The sequence below is a fragment of the Acinonyx jubatus genome, chromosome A3 (assembly GCF_027475565.1).
Source record: "Acinonyx jubatus isolate Ajub_Pintada_27869175 chromosome A3, VMU_Ajub_asm_v1.0, whole genome shotgun sequence".
In the NCBI taxonomy this organism is placed as follows: Eukaryota; Metazoa; Chordata; class Mammalia; order Carnivora; family Felidae; genus Acinonyx; species Acinonyx jubatus.
Genome location: NC_069388.1, coordinates 50,930,898 through 50,939,428, shown reverse-complemented (window position 1 = coordinate 50,939,428; position 8,531 = coordinate 50,930,898).

The following is an 8,531-nucleotide window of genomic DNA, read 5'->3' as shown; positions in this document are numbered from 1 at the left end:
CACCTGACTCCACTGGGGAGACCCCAGTGTTTCAGAAGGAAAAAACATCATTTTTTCTCACGTCTAAAACTTTGGAATTTCCTTCTGTACTTTCTAATCCCACTGTCATATTAGAATTTTTGATGCCACAAGATCAAGTAGGCAACCTCCACTTGATGACTGTCACTAATCCGGGCAACAGGCAAGTAGCTTCTTCAATCTAAAATTGTACCGCAGGTGACTGGCTTGTGTTCCTACTAGAAACCTAAGTTTTGTTTATATGGACCAAGAAGAAGATCTCAATCCCCAAATTGTTAGAGACAAGCATGAAAGCAGTAGCTTAGTAAAAGGATATTCATTTGCACATATCTTTAACATCCCATAAGAGGGTTTATTGGGGTCAACATATCAACATTTTGAAAATTATTCCTACTGCTTTCCAATTAATAATCCCTCTAAACCCCACATTTAATCAGGAGGTATCATTCTTAAATATTATTCTCTACTTTTGAAAACTTGACATGGCTATTTCCCTGTTTCAAGTTGTAAATTCCTTCAGAGGACAGCTAAGGCCTTTTAATTTTGTGTACAGTGATGAGTTCTAAACTATTTGGAACCAAGCTTTCTGGCAACTTCTGCCAGAATACAGGCAAAAAGTAGAAAACAGAAGCTTTAAAAACACCAAAGATATATAAAGTCCATGCACGAATGTTCATTACCCAGAAAAATCTCTTAGGCCCTTGCTTGTCACCTGCTTAGTTTACACACAATTCTTTTTTTTTTTTTTAAGTTTATCTATTTTGAGAGAGACAGAGACAGCGAGAGGGGGAAGGGCAGACAGAGTGGGAGAGAGAGTGGGAGAGAGAGCAGTTGCCATGCTGCCAGCTGAGGAGCCTGATGTGGGACTCGAACTCATAAACTGTGAGACCATGACCTGAGCGAAGCCAAGAGTTGGTCATTTAGCCAACTGAGCCCCCAGGTGCCCTTTTAAAAATTTTTTAGAAATGTTTTTATTATTTTTATTTTTGAGAGAGACAGAGCACGAGCAGGGGAGGGGCACAGAGTGAGGGAGACACAGAATCCAAAGCAGGCTCCAGGCTCTGAGCTGTCAGCACAGAGCCCGATGTAGGCTCGAACCCACAAACTGTGAGATTGTGACCTGAACCGAAGTTGGAAGTTTAACCTTCTGAGCCACCCAGGTGCCCCTACACACAATTCTAATGAGCTTAATGAATTTCCCATACCAGATAAAAAGACACCAAATAGAAGTGGAGAGAGGGTAAACTAAAAGTAAACAAATTCAAGAAACATTTATTGAGTGTACACTTTTGCCAGCCACTGCACTGGAAGACAGTGAAACAGCAATAAACGTTCAGGCCTTAGAAAGCTCACAGTGTACCAGGGGCCATTAAAAAATGACTCAGAACATAGAGCAGTAAGAACCAACATTAGAAATAGGAGTAGGATGCAGAGAAATTTCTCAGAGGAGAAAATGGTTAATTCTAGGGAGTCTAGAAAGATTTTCCAAAGGTGGTGATGGCTGAACTGGGGCTGAAAGACACTGCAGAGCTTTCCTGAGGGAGAAAAGGGAAAGGAGCTTTCCAGGCAAAGAGAACAGCCTGTGAAAAGAACCTGTGAGAATTCCCATTTAGTTGGGTCCCAGGAGCCAAAACTCTGAAGGGGAGAGAGTTCTCCAACTGAGCTGTAGGCCCAACAGGGTGAAACCCAAGAGGGTAAAAATGGTGTTGCTTTTATTCCGACTCCGTCCTCCTGCTGCTTGGCCGGAAATGCAAAATGCCTGGCAGAGCTGCTTAGGTAAAACCTCAGTTTTCTGATCAGAAGACTAAAAACTAGAACCTGCAGGAAACAAAAGTAACAGGGAAATTTCCCAGAGAGAGTTGCTCAGGGAAGTGACCCTACAAACCTGTTTATGAACTCCAGGGCCCCTTTCGGAGCGACCCCTGGACGGACCTGGTCCTGCTCCACATACCAAAGAACTGAGCTGAACTGACAGACCACCGTCCACGGTCCTCAGTTGGCCACTAGATGGCACACAAGTGGGACAGAACTTGAATAGCCCTGTCAGCACTCTGGAAACTGAACTGACTTTGGAACCATAGACCACAGAAGGCGAGTTGGAATTTGTGGTTTGAACCTAACCAGCTAGATTGTCTGCCTTAACAAAAATACCCACACTCTCCAGAGGATTTAATTTAATTTAATTTAATGAGTTTTTTTTTTCTTTTTAGAATATTCACAATGTTGGTCAGCGCTTCCATGATTTAATTATAGAACAATTCGATCACCCCAAGAGACCCCATATGTGTTAGCAGTCACTCCCAATACCCACTCTCATCCACTAGCCAACCACTAGCCACTAGCCAACTTTCTGTGTTTATGAATTTGCATACTCTGTACATTTTCACATAAATGGAATTACACAATATGTTGTCTTTTGACTGGCTTCTTTCACTTAGTATAATTTTGTCAACATTCATCCACATTGAACCACAAGGTTCATCAGTACTTCATTCTTTTTTTGCCAGATTAATATTTTTTTTAAGTAGGCTCCACGCCCAACGTGGGACTTGAACTCATGAGCCCGAGATCAAGAGTCCTATGTTCTTAAATCTAAAATTGTATCAACTGAGCCAGCCAGGTGCCCCTAGATAATACTGTTATGTGGGTATACCACATTTTGTTTATAAATTTACAGTTGATGGACATTTGAGTTGTTTCCACCTTTTGCTGTTTTGATAATGCTGCTATAAACATTCATATGTAAGCTTGTGTGTGGACACATTTTCATCCAATTCATGAACATGGGGTATCTTTTCATTTATTTGGGTCTTCTTTAATTCCTTTAAAAATGTGTACTTTTGAGTCTATAAATCTTATACTTCTTTAAGTTTATTCAGAAGTATTTTATTCTTTTTGATGCTATTCTAAATGGAATTGTTTTCTTAATTTCATTTTGGATTGTTCATTGCTATTTTACAGAAGACAATTGATTTTTAATTGACCTTGTATATGCAATCTTGTTGAATTCCTTTATTATTAAGCTCTAATAGGTTTTTTTTAGAACTCTTAAAGAGTTTTCCATGTATAGGATTAAGTCACTTATGAAAGAGTTATTTTTATGTCTTCCATTCCTATATGGATGCCTTTTATTTGTTTTTCTTGCCTAATTGCCCTGGCTAGAACCTTCAGTACAATGTTAAAAAGAGTCACGCAGTGAGGGGCACCTGGGTGGCTCAGTTGGTTAAGCATCCGACTTTGGTTCAGGTCATGATCTCCTGGTTTGTGAGTTCAAGCCCTACATCAGGCTGTGTGCTGACAGCTTGCTCAGAGCCTGGAGCCTGCTTCGGATTCTGTCTCCCTTTCTCTCTGCCCCTCCCCCACTCACACTCTGTCTCTGTCTCTCTCAAAAATAAACATTAAAAAAAGAATTTTTTTTAAGAGGTAGTGAAAGAGCACATCTCTGTCTTGTTCCTGATCTTAGGGGGAAAGTTTTTGGTCTTTTGCCATTAAATATGATGTCAGCTATTGGTTTTTTGTAGATAGCCTTTACCAGGTGAAGAAATTCCCTTCTATTCCTTCATTGTTGATGGAGGGATGAATCCCTCCCCAATCCCCATGAAAGGGATTGGGGTTTTTTAAGTGCTTTTTCTGAACCTGTTGAGATGATCATGTGATTTTTTCCTTTAATTCTATTAATATTTTGCAATTAATTGTTTTATTTTTGTATGTGAACCAACTTTGCATTCCTGAGATAAGCCCTACTTGGTATAATCTATTGTAGAAGCTGGATTCAGTTTGCTCCCATTTTGCTAAGGATTTCTGCATGTGTATTCCTAAAAGATATTGCTCTGTAGTTTTCTTTTGTTGTCTTTTTCTGGCTTTGGAATCAGAGTAATAGTTTCATCATGGATTACATTAGAAAGTGTTACATTCTCTTCTAATTTTTTGAAGAGTTTAAGAAGGATCAGCATCTGGGATGCCTGGGTGGCTCAGTCAGTTGAGTGGACGACTTGGCTCAGGTCATAATCTTGCAGTTTGTGAGTTCAAGCACTGCATCGAGCTCTGGGCTGGCAGCTCAGAGCCTGGAGCCTGCTCTGGATTTTGTGTCTCCCTCTCTCTCTGCCGCTCCCCTGCTTGTGCTCTCTCTCTCAAAAATAAATAAAAACATTAAAAAAAAAAGAAGAAGAAGAAGGATAAACATCCATTCTTATTTAAAAGTTTAGTAGAAGAGCACCTGGGTGGCTCAGTTGGTTAAGCCTCCGACTTCAGTTCATGTCATGGTCTCATGGTCCGTGAGGTGGAGCCCCACATCAGGCTTGCTGCTGTCAGCACACAGCCTGCATGGGATCTTCTGTCACTCTTTCTCTCTGCCCCTCCCTTGCTCACACACTCTCTCTCTCAAAAATAAATAAACAGGGGCGCCTGGGTGGCTTGGTCGGTTAAGCGTCCGACTTGGGCTCAGGTCATGATCTCGTGATTTGTGAGTTCACGCCCCACGTCGGGCTCTGTGCTGACAGCTGGGAGCCTGGAGCCTGCTTCAAATTCTGTGTCTCCCTCTCTCTGACCCTCCCCCGTTCATGCTCTGTCTGTCTCTGTCTCAAAAATAAACATTGAAAAAAATTTTTAATAAATAAATAAATAAATAAACATTAAAAAAAAAAAGTTTAGTAGAATTCACCAGGAAAGCGATTGGATCCTGGGCTTTTCATTGTTGGGTGTTTTTTAATCACCAACTCAATCTCTTATTATAGATCTGTTCACATTTTCTATTTCTTCTTAAGTTGTTTTGGTAGTTTTTGTCTATGAATTTATCTACTTCATCTAAATTATCTAATTTACAAGCATATAATTGTTCATAATACTCCTTTATAGTCCTTTTTCTTTTTTTTTAATTTTTTGAAAAACTTTTAGAGTTTATTTACTTATTTTTGAGAAAGAGCATAAGCGGGGGGAGGAGCAGAGAGAGAGGGAGAGAGAATCCCAAGCAGGCTCCCCACTGCTAGCACAGAGCCCAATGCGGGGCTCAAACTCATGAACCATGAGAAGTCATGACCTGAGCTGAAACCAAGCGTTAGACCCTTGACTAAGCCACCCAGACTCCCCTACTACTTCTTTAAAAAAAAAAAAAGTTTATTTATTTATTTTGAGAAAGAGAGAAAGAGAGCATGAGTGGGGGAGGGACAGAGAGGGGGGAAAGAGAGAATACCAAGCAGGCTCCCAGAATGGAGTCTGACTCAGGGCTCGAACTCACGAACCACGAGATCATGACCTGAGCTGAAACCAAGAGTCTGACACTTAACCATCTGAGACACCCAGGTGCCCCAATATTTTTTATTTCTGTAAGTCAATATTAATATACCTTATTTAATTCCTGACTTCAGCAATTTGAGTCTATTTTTCTTGGTCAATCTAACTAAAATTTTGTCACTTTTAAAAACCTTTCAAAAACTAACTTTTGATTTTCTCTACTATTTTTCAAGTAACTTTTAAAAATTTAATTGTTGTAAAAAATACCTAACATTAAATTTACCATCTTAACCATTTAAAAAAAAATGTTTTTTTAACGTTCATTTATTTTTGAGACAGAGAGAGAGCATGAATGGGGGAGGAGCAGAGAGAGAGAGGGAGACACAGAATTGGAAGCAAGCTCTAGGCTCTGAGCCATCAGCCCAGAGTCCGACGCGGGGCTCGAACTCACGGACCGTGAGATCATTACTTGAGCTGAAGTCGGACGCCCAACTGACTGAGCCCAACCGACTGAGCCACCCAGGAGCCCCTTAACCATTTTTAATTGTACAATTCAGTAGTGTTAAGTATATTTGCATTGTTGTTAAACAGATCTACATAACTTTTTCATTTTGCAAAACTGAAATTTACATTCACATATTAAACAGCTCTCCATTTCCTCCTCCTCCCTTCCCTGGTGACCACCATCCAACTTTCTGTTACTTTGACTGTGACTACTTTAGATACCTCATACAAGTGGAATCATACGGTATTTGCCTTTTGGTGCCTGGCTTATGTCCTTTAGCACATTGTCTTCAAATTTCATTCATGGTATAGAATGTGACAGGATTTCCTCTTTTTTTTAAGGTTGAATAAAGTTCCATTGTATATATAACAACATTTTGTTTATCCATTAATCTGTCAATGGATGTATGGATTGCTTATACCTCTTGACTATTGTGAATAAAGCTTTTAGGAAGATTTGTGTACAAGTATCAAGATACTGATTCCACTGCTTTCATATATATGCACGCAAATGGGATTGCTGGATCGTATGGTGATTCTAATTTTAATTTTTTGAGAAACTGTCATACCGTTTTCCATAGTGGTTGCGCTATTGTATGCTCCCTCCAATAGTGCACAGGGATTCCAACTGCTGCTCATCTCACCAACACTTGTCATTTCCTGGTTTTGTTTTTCATAGTAGCCATCCTAATGGGTATAAAATGATCTTACTGTGATTTTAATTTTCATTTCTGTAATGATTAGTGATGTTTAGCACCTTTTTATATGATTTTTGGCCATGTGTATATCATCTTTGGAGAAATGTGTAAGTTTTATGTCCATTTTTTCATTGAATTTTTTTGTTTAGTTTTCTCTATTATTTTTTTTAGTCTGTATTTCACCATTTTCAGCTCTAATCTTTGTTATTTCATTCCTTCTGCTTGCTTTATGTTTAGTTGTCTCTTCTTTTTCTATGTCTTAAGGCACAGGTTTAGGTTATTCATTTGAGATCGTTCTTCTTTTTAAATATAGGACTTTTCTGCTATAAATTTCCAAGTACCATTTTAACTTCATCCCATAAGTTTTGATATGTTGTGTCTTCATTTTCATTCATCTTAAGGCATTTTCTAACTTCCCTTGTGATTTCTTTAGACTCACTGATTATTTTAGAAGTATGTTGTTTAATATGCACATATTTGTGAATTTCTAAGATTTCTTTCTGTAATTTATTTCTGCCTTCATTCCATTGTTGTAAGAAAACATATTTCGTTTGATTTCAGGGGTTTTTTTTTTTTTAATTTCTTGAGTTTTGTCTTATACCCTGGCACACTGTCTATGCTGGAGAATGCTCTGTGTACACTTGAGAGTAACATGCATTCTGCTGTGTTGGGTAGAGTTTTCTGTAGATGTCTTTTAGATCTAATTTGTTTACAGTGTTGTTAGAGTATTTTATTCCCTTGGTGATCTCTGTCTAGTGGATCTACCTTTATTGTTCTTTAAAATATATTTGATGACTAAAAGAAAAATTATAAGATTGCTCAGTGCAGTTTACAGTGAATGTAAATGTACTTTGAGACATCTATAACATAAGGAGAGGAAGGTAAAGATATCTAATTGGTCATTAGGTTTCTATAGTCTACCTGAAATGATAAAGTATTCATACTAAGTAGTCCATAAATAATTAAGTATATTGTAATCCATAGAGCTACCATTTATAAAACAATGATGTGGGGCACGTGGGTGGCTTAGTCTGTTAAGCATCCAACTCTTGATTCTGCTTCGGGTCATGATCTCACGGTTTATGAATTCAAGCCTGGTGTCAGCTTTGCACCGGCAATATGGAGCCTGCTTGGTATTCTCTCCCTCCCCTCTATCTCTTCCCCTACACCACTTGCTCTCTCTCTCTCTCTCTCAAAACAATAAAAAAAACTTTAAAAATTAAAAAACAACTATGCAAAGAGATATAGTCAAAGATAATAAATTAAAACAAAATGAGAATATTAGTATTCAAAATATTCAAATAACCAAAAAGAATACAGAAAAAAGTTAGCAGAGAAATAAAAAATAGAGCAAACAGAAACCATTTATTTAGTTTAACAGTAGACATAAATCCAAACTATCAACAATTATATGAGGTATAAATGGACTAAATATAGCAACTAAAAGTTATACATTATCAGAGTGGATAAAACAATACCTAACTATACGCTGTATAAGAAACTAACGTTAAATATAATGATATATAGGTAGGTTAAAAGTAAAGAGATGGAAAAAGAAATACCATTGAAACATTAATCAGAAGTGATAGAGTAAGTAGCCATATTAGTATCAGACAAAGTAGATTTCAGAGAAATCATCAAGGATAAAGAAGGCTATTGCATAATGATAAAAGTGTCAATTCACTAACAAGACACAACAATCCCAAATGTATTTTCATCTAACACCGAAGGTTCAGAATTCATGAAGCCAAAACTGAGAGAACTAAAGGAAGGAATAGATAAATCCAAAATTGTACTTTGGGACTTCAATACTCCTCTCTCAATGATCAATATAACTAGTAGATAGAAAATCAGTAAAGACACAGAATGGAACAGGACCATAACCAATGGGATCTAATTGACATTTGTAGAACACTCAACAGGAGAATAAACATTCTTTTCAAGTGCACATATATGATTCACCAAGACAGTCTATATCCTGGATCAGAAACCAAACTTGGGAGGCACCTGTGTGGCTCAGTCAGTTAAGCATCCGACTTCGGTTCAGATCATGATCTTACGGTTGGTGGGTTCAAGCCCCAC